Source organism: Elaeis guineensis, chromosome 13 (genome assembly GCF_000442705.2).
Source record: "Elaeis guineensis isolate ETL-2024a chromosome 13, EG11, whole genome shotgun sequence".
NCBI classification, from domain to species: domain Eukaryota; kingdom Viridiplantae; phylum Streptophyta; class Magnoliopsida; order Arecales; family Arecaceae; genus Elaeis; species Elaeis guineensis.
In genome coordinates this window covers 60,030,722-60,045,246 of record NC_026005.2, presented here as the reverse complement: position 1 = coordinate 60,045,246, position 14,525 = coordinate 60,030,722, and the positions used below count along the sequence as shown (strand labels likewise).

Sequence of the window (14,525 nt, the reverse complement as noted above, 5' to 3'; positions counted from 1 at the left end):
AAAATCTTCCAAGGAGACCTCTCACAGGCCTGCCAGTATCAGGATCCTCGACGTCCCTGGATGCTTTCTGTGGAAGCCGCTACATCATGCCTCACCGCAGCTACTCTGTCTGATGTTCTGCTCGGCCCCCGATCCCCTGTCGGTGCTCTACAGTGTCTGCTCTGCCTGCTGCACACCCTCAACGCACATTGAACTCTCTCTCGATGATTGCCAAGGCCTCTCCTTGGCTCTGATGTCTCCTCTGCACGATCAGGACGTCATCAGCTTTCCAACGCAACAAATGGCTCGTCAATCGAAGCTATATAGGTTTCAGAATCTCAAAAATACTATTACACTAGGAATACTGAGTTTCAATCAATCCTAGAACCATCCGTGGCCGTCTGATCGTGATCGGCTCGCATCAGAGCCGTCCGATCGCGTACTATAGCCTCAGATCAAGCCTGATCACGTCCAGAGTCATCCTCAACTGTTTAATCACGAATGGCTCGCTCCAGAGCCGTCGAATCGTGCAAAATCACTCGTGGACCGCGTGTGCACCGAGGCTGAATTGCGCCCGTGTGAACCTGCCATGCATCGGCTTGCCAGTCACTCGCCACGTCAGCACTCCTCGCTCGCTCACGCATGGACCATGCGAGTGCCTAGTGGACTGCACCAGGGTAGCCTGGGCTGTGCCCGCGCGTGTCGTCTGGGCCTGGGCCGCACGTGCCCGAGCATGCCCGCACTGGGCTGTGCGCTCGCGGCCGGCTCCCGCACCCCCTACGTGCTGGGCCGCGTGCCTGTTGGGCTGCATGCCTGCTAGGCCGCATGCCCACGCGTGGCTGGCCCGTGCGTCTGCCGTCCATGGGCCCATCTATCATTCATGGGCCCTACCAGCCTACCTCTTTATCTTCTTTCACGCATAACTTCTCTATCTGGACTCTATTTGGGCTGTTCTTGGGCTCATTGGACTCCATTCATCGTCCTAGATCTCACTATGGGCTTCTTGTGGATCGAATTTTGAGGTGTATTTCCTCACAATAGGCTAGGAGAGGCGATCCAAGTCATGTTCGGCCCATATTATTATGGTGGTCCCTCCACCTCCTAGGTCGATCAGTGAAAAGTGGGGCCTCTAAGATCAATCACCTACTTAGATTGGTTGCCTAAGTAGGTGGGTTAAGTTGGTTGGGTGGGGAGGTATTGAAAGTTGGTGACTTATATGTAACTAAGGAAGTACTCTCTGTGAATTCAAGTAAAACACTTAAAATTTCAATTCCTTAGGAATTTAAAGTTTATTTTCCAGCTTTAATTCCAAAAAAACATTCCCTTTTTGTCTCCAAGTTAAATAAACTTCAAAATGCCAAGATTTTTCTCAAATCTTAAGGTTTTATGTGCTTTCTTTACTAAAATCCAAATGTCTAGTTAGAAAAGTCTTATGCATTAGTCTCTAAAGCATGTTACCTAAAATGATGTCCTTTGGCACTCAGCGATTCCACACACTAGTTCATTTTCAAGGGTTACATGTACATGGAGATATATTGGTATGTTTCGATCATAATATATCTTACACTTTTAAATGCTTTCATACTTGTTTTAAAGATTATTTATATATGCATATTATAAACATTTCACATCATCCATCAGTTCTTTTTTTTCCCAAAGATTTTATATGTTTTGATTTATACAAGTTTTTCTGCTTCAATATTGTCAAGTTTTGTATTAAAGAAGTGGTCTAATTTCTTGATATTCTTCTTATCACTTCCAGTGTATTTGTAGTACTTTTGTTATTAGTTTCAGTCATTACTTTGTTGCAATCTTATAGGCTGCCTTACTTTCAACTTTAATTTTAACTTTTGATGGGATGAAGTTGGTCATTGCTTTGGTAATTTAGATTAGTGTGCAAATATTGATACACGAATGAGAAAAGAAGTAGATATTTGAGTTGCTACAGTGCGAAACCTCTTCATACAAGAGTTCAATTCAAAACTGCTTGTGCTAGCGCAGAGAAGGAATTCACGTCTTTGAAAGAGCTCTCTACCTCATAGGCAAAAGCTGTAATTGTTGCAATGTAGTCTCATGGTTTTGGAAAGTTAAGGAGCCCATGATAAGTTAAGCATTGTCCTGCGTACAACATGTGCTCCAGGTAAGAAAACAAAAGGTTTGAAGGTTTAGATTCATTTTTTTCAGACCAAAATTGATGTTGAGGAAAAGAACTTGGTGGTTTAAACCTTTTCTTTTTCGAAGGTGCTTGATATTAGTATTTGGTAAAACAGAAAATAGCTATCTTAATAGATTCCTCATGCAATTTTAGGCCTTTGCCATACTCATACAACTTTAGAACAGTGACTACACTGGTCATTATGGTGCCTAAGATAAGGTAGATACAATTTATAATGCCCATGTCTTTTATCAGGCCACGCAAAGTGTTCCTTGTCACATTGACATCTAACATGCTTCAATATAAAAAGGATATGTTTTGAACAGTGAAATATAGTTGCTAAATGGTTTTTTCAATGAAAATATTCTTCGAAAAGCAGACCATCAGCTCATTGAACCTACTCATGTACTTAATGACAGAGATGCTGCTGTCGTGTAACATGGACAACTCATCTGTCAATTGATTTGTTGGAAAGATACTTTTATTTCAGCTTTTCCTTCATCTATTCCCAATTATATAAGATCCTGTTATAGATGCTTAACTTGTTATTTGACATTGGCCCGTGAGTCTTGAATTGCCTCATCAATTTCATCTTGGGAAACCTAACCATCAGGGAATCTGACATATCATACCAATGGCCCATGTCAGATAACAAATTACTAAAAAGTCTTAGTCAAGTTTCCTGCCAGATCTAGGGCTCAATCTTGACTTTCTTTGTGATGTCGTCCCCATATCATGAACATCACCGCTACCCTGACCAAAGGTCCCTTTATCAAACTCATATACATGGTATGCAGGCCATGCAAGCGCAACAGTTGCATAATGTGGCCTAGATTCCCTACAAAATCCTGCTTTTGGAGGGTGCTCAACATCTGGTGCCCTATAGTGGTTACCTGCACTTGTTGGGCTAGGGTGATTCCTAGGGAGTTGATCTATCTCATCAACATGCTCTAGATGCAATGAATCTTGCCCTAGGTCGTGCCTGTGCTCTGGCTCATATTCATGATCAGGATTGTGCTTGTGCTTGTGATTATTCTTGTCTTCAGGACAAGGTTGTTCAAAACCTTCTTCACAGTCCCGTATGCTTTAGGACTAGGAGTGACCACTAAAGACTGTTAAATACACCTGGTATTCATGAGGTCATGCACTAACTGATCCTGCTGGACTTGCATGGCATCTAACCATTGGCAAATCCCCATAACACATCCTCTCTCAGTCTATCGGTCATATCTCCCCTATAAGGTATCCTGCAACGGGTGGTCATGACACAAACCTAGGTTCTGATACTAAAAATATGATACAGACCACAGAAATATGATAAACCCTAATTCAAATTTATGCAAACTTAATTTCTATGGATGCAAATATCAAAAACTACGATATTATGCAACACTAAACAGAATTTGAAATTAAAATTAAGAAACTACCAGACTTAGGACTCAAATTGCAACCTATTCAAAGATGTTTGAAATAGATGCCTAAATACCACTTGTAGAAATCAGATTCAGCCAATAGCTTTTCACAAATAAAGCATATAATCTTGCAGCAGAAGTATCTAAAATTATCGGAATTCATTGAACGATGCAAAGCAATGGATCTTCATACAGCTGGGTGATATGCTGCAATCGCTGTCCAAATCCAGTCTTTTCCCGTTTCCTGCTTGCAGATGTACAACAGTCCAAGATTTGAGACCTTTTTGATTATAGTAGGAATTCATGGGCTCCAAGGACTAGATCTAGGTTTTCTAGAACAAAAGAAAGAGAGCTGACAGGCATGCAAAAGTTGCAGATCTGATTGGACTCACATGAATTAGGTTTTAGAGAGATCAAGGCCTGAAATAGGTTTTGCTTGATGATTGTAAAGTGAATGCTATAAGAGAGGGGTGACAAGGGTAGAAGGGTATTTGCTTTAGACTGTAACGTGGTAGAAACTAAGGAAAAGAAAACGAAAGAAAAGAGAAACTCTGTGAGGAGATATTTTCAAGAGGAAGAAGAGAAAACAAACCGATATAATACTGATTCCATTGGGAATTACTCCCTAGGGCCTCACATCCATATTCCATGCCCCTCACATGAAGAAAAAAGAAAGAGAACTTTGATTTCATGGATGAAAAATTCTGCATATGACGTTCATGAAAAACCCTAAAACAAAGAAGCCTTAAAAAAGACATGGTACTGTGTTACTGTTTATGCTACCGTACCATGAACCAGATAACACATGTGACCAAACTAGTTACTTAAATTTAGTCCTTTTCACATTATACTGAACAAAGCATGTCTATAACAAAAAATATAGTTGAAATAAAAAAAACATAACACTGAGACCCAAAACTCGACAAACTCCAATGATGCTTGATGATATTCATGAAGCTCCCATCATGGAACCAGGTCATCCAAGTCAATCCAAAGACTTGGATGTTTATTTACATGCTTTGTGTAAACTCGACATCCATTGGGGTGCCCATCACTGGGTATGCTACATCAGCACCTCATTCATTCACCTTTCAATTCCAACAGCAGATTCATCTCTTAATGATAAAAAATATACATTGATATATCAGAAAAAGTTGGTGGTCTGGATCTGACAAATAGTCTTCTACTTTGTTATTACTTGCAATAAGTACCATATTTCCAGTTTGGCTGCTGCATTATGTTGGTTTTTGTATTGAAGCCACAAACCACAACATTTAAGTGATTGTCCTAATTGAATGTTATAAAAAGTTGGACAATAACTTGCTATAATTTTTATCAGATTGAGATTCTCAAGAATCTGATATTTCCAGGGGCTATCTTTTATTGTTGTTGTTGTTATTCTATGAGTGTTTTTTTAACTATTATAGGTTGCCCTAGTCAACTCAGAGTAGTGTGGATTGATTTACAACCTTGATTCCCATGACTCTTCACTTAGCCATGAACTTTATTTAGTAATCCTTCACCTACTAAGTTACATTAAGACAACTACTCATCTTATTTTATTTAATATATAAGTTTTCACCTGCTATAACATTTGATTCTTCATTTACCTTGACTTTTTTGTTTGTCATTGACTATTGACTATGCCAAGAAGGATAACATGTATGATGGCCATTGCAAAAATTAAGTTTACTGCACGATATACAAGCCATCATGCTTAGCAGGGAACACACAGTGTACAGAGAAAACAGTTTCTGTGAAAATGGAAATGAAAATGATGGCCAGTCAAAACTAATGGCCAAGAGACATCACAATATTCTAAATTTCATAAAATCAGATTTTTTCACAAGAGAACTGTAAAATATGAAAGCTGGTCCAGTAAAATTATAGCAACATGAATGGAGTGCTTCTAGGGTTTTATGCAACCAACACATGCCTTGATGACTTTATGGGTGGAAAATTATAGAATCAAATTATGACTCAATGTACTGTTCAAAATGGAGTAGAAAAAATGCCCAAGCAAGTAAGACTAATATGGAAGAGGTTAAATGTGAAGATATGTTGTAAAGTTAGGAATAGTTGGGTGAGGATGACTCAATAAAGAAGCCTTGCAATTACACCAGCTGAGGACATAGTAGTGGAGGAGGTTTGAAGGTTTGGATTCTGTCCCAAGGAAGAATGCTTGAATTTCTTCCCACAATATAGAGCAAATGAAGAATGAAGCTATCAGGAATGGAAGGTACAAGCAAGAAGTTTGCATATAAGAAATTAGCTTTTAAGGGTTTGTAAATCTGATTTTGAGCAATCAGGGGAATGCTTGGCAGTTTTGGTCATGCTAGTGTTTGGCACATGGAATGTACATGAAAAATTTAAAAGTTGTGGAACATTTGATGGATGGTTGTGATTCTGATAACATCATTTTGCATCCTAGAGTTCAAGCTCGCCATCTCGGTACTGACGGCCGTTTCGGCCGGCCGACAGTACAATTCGATATTGTTTCGTACCATATCGAACTGACAACGAACCGATGAAGGCATCGGACCCAAATTGGGGGAAGAAAAAGTGAGAAATAGAGAGAGAGAGGGAGGAAGAAAGAAAAGGAGGGAGGGGAAGCAGGGGGCAGGGCCGCCAGACAGCCTCTAGCTGGCCTCCGGACGGCGCGGTCCACGCACGCGACGCCCCTATTTCACGATTTATTTTTAAAAATCGAAACCAAGGATTCCATACTATGCCGAACCGGTCGGTACACCCCGTATCGTATCAGACCAACGAGGAACCGAAATGATTCGGCTGGTAAATTCGGTACACCGGCAGAATGGAAGAAAAAAAGAGGAAAAGTAAGAAAGAGAGAGAGAGGAAGGGAGATGGGAGCCGTCGGAGGCCGACGGTGGCCGGCTGCGGCCGTCGGAGGGCTTTCAAGTCCCGTATCACCCGATAGAGCTTTCAAGAGAGCGAAAAAAAGAGAGAGAGTGCTCGGAGGGGAGGAGGGACCTACCGGATGAACGGTGCCTCCGTCACGAGGCCTCCGGTGGTCGGCGAGCCCACACCGACGGCCTGAGGGCGGTCGAGCGGGCGGAGCCGCATTTTTTTCGAAACAGACGACTGTCTGTTTCGGTTTTTCTTTTTTTTTTTTGGTTTTAAACTTATGAAGTCGGCAACCCAATTGCCGACTTAAGAAATTAAAAAAAATAAAAATCATGAAGCCAGCAAACTATTTGCCGACTTCATTTAAAACTAGATTTTTTAAAAAAATTTGTGAAACAGGGGTGTCGTCCCTGTTTTCATCCCGCGGCGCCACGTACATGGACTATGCCCTCCAACGGCCAGCCAGAGGCCGTTCGATGGCCCCGCCGGCTCCTTCCCCTCTCTCTTTTTCTTTCTTCCTATTTCTCTCTCTATTTCTCTCTTTTTTTCTTCCGGTTCGGGTCTGCTCGCCTTTGTCGGTTCGGTATGGTACGAAACCATACCAAACCGTACCGTTGGTCGGCTGATATGGCCGATGGTACCGGTTCAGCATATCTTGATCGAAACTTAAGTGAAGCAGGCAAATGGTTTGCCGGCTTCATTGATTCTAATTTTTTTAAAAAACTTTTTAAACAGTGAAGCCAGCAATTGGTTTGTCGGCTTCACTGTTGATCTTCATTTTAAAAAAAAGGTCGCGTGAACAAGGGCGACCGCCCCTATTCCACAACCACGATGCCGCAGGCACCCCTTCTGCCACCCCTTCCTCTGGCCTCGGCGAAGCTCGCGACCGCGACGCTGCCCGCTCCATCTCCGATGATCTCTCCCCTTCTTTCTCTCTCTTTCTTGCTCATTTCAAAGTCCTCTTGGACGAACCAACGAGCCGCGAATGCTTTTGCGGCCCTCCGATAGCCGCAGCAGGCCCCCGTCGGCCTCTAGCAGCTCCCGCCTCCCTCCCTCTCCTCTTCCCTCTCTCTTTCTCACTTTTCCTCTCTTTCTCTTCCTCATTCGTCGGCATACCGTTTGAACTGGCTGAACCGTGCCGGTTTCCTGTCGGTCCAGCTCAGTACGGGGTATACCGGCTGGTTTAACACGGTACAACATTCCATGCTAGAGTTGTTAAATGAACTCCCACCTCCACTTTGCTAAGATATTGAATGTTTGTCCCAAACCTGAAACATCTGCCTTTGAAAAGAATTTGTTGGCACTAAACATATATTTGTGCAAATTTTGAGAATGGAAGCTATTGGGTGTTAAGTTCAAATAAATTCATGATCAAGTTAAGAATATAGAAGGGAAAGAAGGAAATTTTACATATTTTATACTAAATAACTAAAATGAATGATATACAAAATTGAATATTATATTGTACTTTGAACTGACATGTAATGTCATTCTTTAACAGTTTTATTGGCTTTTATTATGTTTTTTCTTCAAAAAGGTCATCCTTTCAGCAGAAAATGGCTCAAAATGCATGCTATAATTCTGGATGAAGCAAAACATTCAAATATTGAATGATATATGCTTTCTTGGCTTAGTTTACTTTTCTTATTATTTTGCCTAGCATGTTCTTATATAATCTGCTTTTTCTGACTGGGGCTCTGAAACTCAGACTAAAAATTCCAACGTTTCAAAATTGTTGAAATTAAAACTTGATGGCCTTGCTTACGGAAAAAAGGAAAAGGAAAAACTTTAATGGACCTGATAGAAACTGAACCCAAAACCAAGATTCTGTTTCTTGCTTGAAAATAAGCATATAGAGCCTGAAATGAATTGCAAGGTTCTTTCTTGGAATGTGCACCCACCGTGGTCCTGGTTTCAAATCATTCAGTCCAAAAAAAAAATTCTGAAGCATGCATGGTGCTGACAATTTGAAGAATACTTATAGGGATGGGTGTCCCTTCGCTCCTCCCTTCTTCTGGTAAGGCAGCAGAATTACATAGCTTGAGTTTAGATGCAACCAGAAGAGTCGAAACAAAATGTCACAAAAAGGTCTAAGGATAAAGGCAGAAGAGTCCCAAATTACCAAACTCGAATGGTTGGGCACATAGGATACCACGCAATTCGCTGCACTGTTAGCTTTCCAAAAGGTACATTTAGCTTCAAAGGTCTTCAGGGAGGCACTAATCTTCTAAATATCTACTAAGAGGGGTTGAGTGCCCACAGACTGATTAATACAGCTCATAATCCAACTAATAATGGCCTTAGAGTCTCCCTCAAGAACAAATTTTCGAGCCCTCCATGTAGATGTGACATAGACAAGCCCTTCCCATGCTCCCTCCAAGTCAGCCAAAGGTACGGACGTATCAAACAGGTGCAAACCACCGCAGGAATCAATGTCGAGTTTGGTCCTTTGACATAACCCCCACCTCCATTGGCACCACCACTTACCATGTTGCTATCGAAGTTGATCTTCAGGTAACAAGGGGTTGAGGGGCCCCATGTAAATTGAATCACTTTAGAAAGTGCTGAAATAGCATAATTGGGGCCCCTACTATCAAAGATCCCTCGGATGTTTGGGCTCGAATTGAATTCTTGTGCTTGTGTGGCTGCTTTCATGAGGATCATCATTGGGCTAAGCCAAATATTCTCAAATATGCATCTATTCCTAGCACCCCAAATATGGTGAGCTATGTAGCACTTCACAATGGTGTAATTTAGCAGACCTCTACTCTGAAAATCCTACTTAAGGCCTAGAAAGAAAACATCCAAGGATCCATTGGTAGAGGGAGCGATATCAAAAATAGCAGTTGTTATGCGAATTACCCGTTGTCGGACTCAACCTTTCCTCCTCGGCTTGAAGCTGAATATCCATTAATGGCCCAACAAGACTAGACAGCCTCCCAAGACAAGGCGGTGCTACGGCATTGGTCTTTGCCTGACCTTCACCTTAGCCAGTTACCAATCCTAAAGTCGGGACCTGGTCGACAGCATCCGACGACTTGCGTAAACACCCATACGCCCTGGGTGGAGCCTCATACCAAGTTCCTAGTCCACTTAGTCGTACGAGTGATTTCTGAGATTCTCCAATAATCTTCAGAATGTGGATATGACCCATGCCCACGACTAACTGGCCCAATCTATAAGCACGACTAACAACCCAGATTATCGGGTGGTGGGCAAATCCCAATGGCCTATCAGATCGTGGCCTCGTAGGTCCTAACAGCCTACTAAATTCTGGCATAACAACCTACACCATCCTCTCTAAATAAAAACATAAAAGGTGACCCTAAAGGGAGGAGGCCGAACTCTACGGAAAAAAGGCTAGCGCCCTGCTCCTATTCACTTTTTTTCCTCCTTCGACTATTTCTTAAGCTCCAACCAACTTAAGCATCGGAGGGTCTTTCGCCAGACACTCCGACGAGAGCATTTTCCTTGCAGGTCCTCCAGCAATGGAGGGCAGCTCGCATACATAGGTGCACCCAATCGACTTCCTGACATGGCACCACTGGAGCTCATAGCGGCAACAGCAGCCATACCCTTATAGTAGAACAGCTTTTGGACACAAGGAGAATATGGTCTACCATCTCAATTCTCAACCAGCTCCAGACAGCAATCACACAACAGGGTTCTAGACTCAAGATGCATATAACGTCAATAACTAATGGATCCATGATTTCTTCTGTAAATTATGTTCTTCATATTTTGCTTCTAGAATTAGCAGTGAGCTCATAGCGGCAACAGCAGCCATACCCTTATAGTAGAACAGCTTTTGGACACAAGGAGAATATGGTCTACCATCTCAATTCTCAACCAGCTCCAGACAGCAATCACACAACAGGGTTCTAGACTCAAGATGCATATAACGTCAATAACTAATGGATCCATGATTCCTTCTGTAAATTATGTTCTTCATATTTTGCTTCTAGAATTAGCAGTGACAGTTGAGGAGCGCCAACAAATTGCTGGTTCTTCGGCTTCATATGGATTTTTCAAATTGTTCCCATGTTGTTCTTGTGATTATAAGTTCTACCACCCTTGTGTTCTATATCAGCTCTATGAGTAGTATCTATCTGCTTTCCAGTACTTAATACTGATATTTGGATGATATTCTTGAATCATGCATGGTTAACTAAAGTGCTGATGTATTGCATAAGACTGTCTTCTTTTTGCTGTGTTAGTTTCAAAGGAAATCTTTGGCCTGTGCTCCAATATACTAGTTATTATTCCATGGAATTGTACATATCTTTGATAATTGTATGATTGTATGTGTATGTTCATAGTTGAATCACCATTCTCCCATGCAAGAGAGGTGGACTTATGTGTGTGCATGGGGCCCTCCGATCCCCATCCAAACTGGCATCTTGGCATGCATGGAACCGGACTCCATGTAGTGATGTGGAGAGTCTGGAAAGAGGGTGGCACAGGGTTCGTATATTGGGGTCCAAACTGTTATGAGAAGTTAATGGTGGCTAGTGCTGAGTGGTAAGTTTTCGATATTAAAAACTTTATTTGGTTATATTTTTTTCTTGGATTTGCTTCTGTTAACATTTCATCTTGCTACTTTTGTATTTCATGTCATCCTTTCATCTTCAGACCTTCTGCTCACTCTTGTGTTAAATTCTGCTTGTCTTCCCTTCCCTTGAACATTTTTTGATCAAAGCCATATATAGTCTTGTATTGCTATTATCTTCTCATTTACTTACAACATCAAATGTTGAGGGACAAATATAGTAGCATTGATTAACCTATTTTAATGCAAACTCTAATGATGCAGATAAGATTTCAATGTGGCCTTCGCAAGTGATGGAGTTTTATTTTGTCCTGGTGAAATTTTTTCCTCATCACATGAGCCGGTTGCTTCAGCCAGGCTAGAGTGATTTCGCAGTGGCATGCAGGTATCTGTCATGGGTAAGCTAATTGTTTTTACCTTTTTTAAGCAGATAATTTATGTGTTGTGTATATTATTCCTGGAACATAATTTCTTTCTTGTTGTCAGTCAGTAGAGGAAAAATAAGACATCCTATAGAATGACATGCAATGACATAAATTTGGGATTGGTCTAAGGTTACCTTAAATGTTATTCCCTTGTATACAGGACTAGGCCCTAGTGAAGTCCTTGTTTCTACTCTCGATGTGATGCACCAGTGAGGAAAAAGTGTTTCATTCATGTGTCATTTGTTTCGGCATTCGTGGGTTGCCATTCTTTATTATAGTTAATATGCCAATCCAGCTAGGTATATTTTAAAACTAACCATGTTTGCATTTTCCTCTGGGGCGGACATCTCAGATTTTTTTTTTTTTTTTAAATATTCAATATTGCAACTCTTTTTGCAAGTCTCTATATCTACTTTAACCGGAGACTTTCTGTAGTAGAGCATTTGTTGGAACTTCATTAAAGATGCAAGAAGTTTTTCAACCTTTTAAAAGAGCTTTAATACTCCTAGTTGAATGGGCATCCCTAGCTGAGTTGCAAATTTTTGAACTCACTTCCATCTACTTTTAGAAGTAAACCTTCCCAACTAAACAACAAGGGAGTTGAATTGAAGCCTTTAGTCCTTACTTTCGCGTGCTTCAGAGTAGTGGGATTACCTACATCTTTGCTTGATGGGACTCACTCTTGAGACTTGCATTTCTTTTGATGTTTGGAATTAGTTCCATCCGCCATCTTGGAGCCTGCTTTTTGTTGATACCGGCAGGGAATTCAGAGGGTACATTTGGCATGCTCTCATGTCCATATAGCCCGTCCTTAATAGATGGAAAATGGTTTTGGTTTGTTGCTTGGGTGGGCTGGTTGGCGAGTTTGTGCATGAGTGGTGTGTTTGCATGTGTGTGCATGAGCATGTTCTTGAGTATGCATGTGTACCTGTGCGTGCTGTAGACATTCAGCATGGAATCCAAATCAGACATTATTGCAAATTAGCTGCTCTCCCTGTGCATTTTGTTTTTGCAGTCATTGTTGAACGCTTTCATTCAAAGATGAACAGTTTGCGATCCTTGCATATCCTTGCAATAAATAAGTAGGCATTTATAAGGGTTTCGTAAGTTGTGATAGTCTTTCCATGTCCTTCTCAGCCATTCTTGTTATTTTTGAGCATGCAGGACATTGAGTACTTGAAGCTCTATTCTTCAACATGTGATCAAAAAGAGGCTTTGGCTCTTCTGGAAAAGAGAGGTGTCTATCTCGGCACCAAGCATTACGCACTTGATCACCCACCAATTGATGTAATGCAAGCTGAGATCTTCCAAACTTGCAGATCCTAAAGAAGCAAGAGGCATCAAAATTCTCTTCATTCTTCCTCCTCCTGGGCTTTTGTGAGTATTCTGCATGGACCAAATTCCTGCATAAAAGCTACCTTGTTAACACATGAATTCTCTCAATTTTGTATGACCGCTGGTTGTCCGGGTGTTGGATCCTCAATTTTTTTGTTAAATTTGAATGTTGTAAAATAGATGCTGTTCTGATGATAGATGAAGAATGAATCAGTCATATTCCTATAATTCTCGCAGATCGCCGTCACGTGTTTGAAGAAACCTATCCCACATGGCTTGTCAGGACAGCACAAGTTGAGAGATCCAGACTGCTATGTGATCACACCTTGTGGTCCTGCTGCAAGTTCTATGTTTGGTATTTCATCACATTGGCTTTCGTCTGACTAACAGTGTAACTGCTGACAAGGCTGTGGAGTGGCAGATGGTGAAAGTTCTCTCGCATCCTGTGTCAAAACTGTTTGGTCTGTCTCAACTGGTGAGTCTGATGGGTTGCATTATACCACACAAGCTTGTGTTCTCTGAAGTCAAAAGCACAGGGTCCCCACATGTCTGTTTCTTAGAAAATGTGGTTTCCTTTGGGCATGATCACTTTCCATCAAAATCTCAGACCACTCGTGTTTGAAACTACATCCCTCAGTAGGACTCCATTTGGATTAAGTCAAGATATTTTCGGGCCATCTTTATAAGAAAAATACTTGATACACCTCATACTAAATAGGTATGGGTTTGGGTTATCAAAATTGAGAACTTTGGTCTTTCTTATGAATGGTTGAAAGGAATTAGGGGGTGAATGGCTTGCCAAGGTGCTACATGTTTTCGGCTTGGGGAACCGATGGGTTGCAACCTTAGGTTGGTTGAAATTTTTGCCCTAGTTAGGTAAAGTTTAGCAAGATTGGGCTCTTGAAAGCGTGTGAAAAGGCTGCAAGTGGTTGTATGTCGTCAATGTACAGCCCTATTAGAAGCGTGACTGCAAGGGTGGCTTGAAACCAACCACTTGTGCAAGTGATGTTGTAGTTGTCAATGTGCACCCTAGCGGAAAGCTGTCCAGTTGTTGATATCAATGGCAAGAAAAGGTAATTTCCTATTTTTTATAAAGAAATAATACGAAAAAAGAAATGACCATCAGAGTTAACAAGGAATAGTTAATAATATGTAATTTCTTGGGTAAAACAAAATAATTGAAAAGCAAGCAACCAAGATCAGAGCCATGAAGAATATATGATGAGAATATAATGTTAAATGGCTCATTATATTTATTGGGGAAGATTCGTCATGCAGGCATAGTCTGTTAGACTGAATATCTCACCTGTCTCAAAATGAAATATTAATGTTGGTTGAGTTCACTGGTCGTTAATTTCATATGCAAAAGTCACCGATTGTATTAATTTCAAAATTGGTGTACACTTTTGGAGGATCATTGGATCTTTATTGACAACATCATAAGAAACGCAAATTGCTGCTCAATGTGTACTTTTCTTGGTAGGTGAACAAAATATCACTTCCAAAAGATGCAGCTTGAGTGTAGCAACTGCTTCAACAACACTCCAAGCCTCCTCCCGCTGGAAAGATATTTTGAAAACCCATAGGTGGTTCTTTCAAAGCGTGCGTTTCAAATTGAGGAATGGAGAACAGACGGAAACAAAGTCCCCTAAAACTGACTCTTTTTCTAGAATTTGTGCACTCAAGCAAGACAGAAACAATAATGGAAGAAGCACTTAGACACCTAGATAGAATCTCCAGGATGACACAAAACTTCCAGTAGATTATCACAGAAATTTATATAAATGAAGACAATGACCCAGAGC

General features: G+C 41.1%; 1 long non-coding RNA gene across 2 annotated transcripts in view; it reads left to right on the top strand.

Annotated features, from left to right (window-relative positions):
* Nucleotides 1–13,775, top strand: part of LOC105060970 (uncharacterized) — a 32,015-nt gene extending 18,240 nt beyond the window's left edge. The window contains exons 3-7 of one of the 2 annotated variants that reach the window (XR_012136394.1): nt 1,981–2,119; nt 10,731–10,932; nt 11,225–11,345; nt 12,550–12,762; nt 12,958–13,775. This is a non-coding gene — a long non-coding RNA (uncharacterized lncRNA). The remainder of the gene's footprint in view (nt 1–1,980; nt 2,120–10,730; nt 10,933–11,224; nt 11,346–12,549; nt 12,763–12,957) is intronic. The other variant, XR_834512.4, reaches the window with a different exon arrangement.
* The last annotated feature ends 750 nt before the right edge of the window (nt 13,776–14,525 follow it).